Source organism: Phodopus roborovskii, unplaced genomic scaffold, assembly GCF_943737965.1.
Source record: "Phodopus roborovskii unplaced genomic scaffold, PHOROB, whole genome shotgun sequence".
Lineage (NCBI taxonomy): Eukaryota > Metazoa > Chordata > Mammalia > Rodentia > Cricetidae > Phodopus > Phodopus roborovskii.
The window spans coordinates 9,776,413-9,778,138 of NW_026126567.1; the positions used below are offsets into that span (position 1 = coordinate 9,776,413).

At 45.1% G+C, this 1,726-nt stretch overlaps 1 pseudogene; it reads right to left on the minus strand.

Annotated features, from left to right (window-relative positions):
* Positions 1-312: 312 nt before the first annotated feature.
* Positions 313-915, minus strand: LOC127235237 (protein MIS12 homolog; annotated as a pseudogene).
* Between the last annotated feature and the right edge of the window lie 811 nt (positions 916-1,726).

Consider the following 1,726-nt stretch of genomic DNA (forward strand, 5'->3'; position numbering starts at 1 on the left):
CTGCTGAAGTCACACTTAAGCACCCCTGTGAGCAGAGTGGAAGAAGATGTGGAGACATCAAAAGCCACCAGGGAGCTCCATCCAAGTTCCAGAAGGGGAAGGGGGTGGGTGAGCACAGACTTGGCTTGAGTTGTCTGAGCTGGAGCCTACAGTTCTACACATTCTGCTGATCTGCTTGGCAGAACCTGGGAAAGAAGGCAAAGTGTCCCCCAGGAATGGACCTAAAATGTAAGAGTAAACAAACAAACAATCAAAGCCCATTTACAGAACCTCTCTGTTCACTGTTGGGAAATTAGCATATTTCTAGGGAAATTAGCATGATTCCAGTCTTTTATTCTTTCCTTTCCATGTTTTCTCATTGCTTATAACATTTTGGAGTTTTCTGCCATTCTGACAGGGGACACCAAACTGTCCCTAACGTTAGTATCTCTGTGACCTCTGCCAATATTTTCAAGGTCATCAAAGGGAGTCAAGGTCTCTGCGAGTTTGGCTGGAATAGTTTTTGTAGCTCTAATTCTGCAAGTAGGGCCTGCTCAGTGTGTAATTCACACTTAACAATTCTGGAGCGCTTCGATCTCTTTTTTGAGAAACTGGAATTCTTCACCAGAAGGATGTGTCTTCTGACACTTTCCTTTCTTTGGGAAGGAAGCCGTGTGGGGGAATACTCAAAGTTGACTGCACAACCAGCTGCTCCCTTTTGCCAAAGGGGCATCAAAATGTCCTTTTACGAAGCAGAGAAACTTCTCTGTGCATTTACAAATCTAGATAGGGCTAACCAGCCCACATCACTTCAGACAGGAGGCCTTGAGGTGATGTGCGGATCCTCAGCAGGCAAGTCTGTGGTGGGAAGCCAGTGAACTGGGCCTCACAGGCCATCGGATCCCCAGGTGTCTCGTTTTGCTTTGCTACCGTCATTTGTGAAAACCAATACTTCTCCCACAATCAGGATAGTCTTTGCCCGAGAGGCACACACTGGGTGTTTATCCTTCAAGAGCCAGTTTGGATACCTGGCCCAAAAGAATAAGCTACTCCCTCCTTCAAGTTCCCCTTGGTGTTATTAACTCATCTACTGTGTCTTCCTTGCTAGATAGGAGTTCCTGTGCCTGAGATTAAACATGGGAGACCCCCCCCAGGCCATCTCAATGAGGGGGATGACATTTACAGCCCATGGTTACCACAGGCAAGGCCCAGAAACCACAGCCTGAAGATATATTTTAATTCAGTTTCTCAAGCCTTGTCTACTCTGAGAGAAGGCATGGCTAGAGAAATGATTCTTTTAACATGACTTGATGAGATAATTTCAATCTTTGTATTTTCTTTATCCTGTATATTTGCTGTATTAAAAGGAAGCAGTGGCCTGTGCCTTCTTTCTTTAAAATATTGTAGGTAATTGGTGTTGTGTGTACCTCAGCATGGGACACTTTCAACATGGCCCCTTGGGTCTTTGTAATCAAGAGTGGTTGAGGGTGTCACATTCAAGGAAGTGTCTTATTAGTGCAGACTCTCAGATAATTAAATAGACAGCATGGATCAAACACTAGGTCATTTCTTCACCTCAACAGCTAATGCCTCTTCTTTACAACTAAATGTCTTTGAAAAATGGAAATCTGGGACTTATCCTTGACTCCAGATGCCCCCAAGCGACCACCCATGTTTCCCTCCAAACACTCGCAGGGTGGTTCAGTGTGGGCTAATTTGCTCTAGTGACTTCCTCTCATCCACCTCT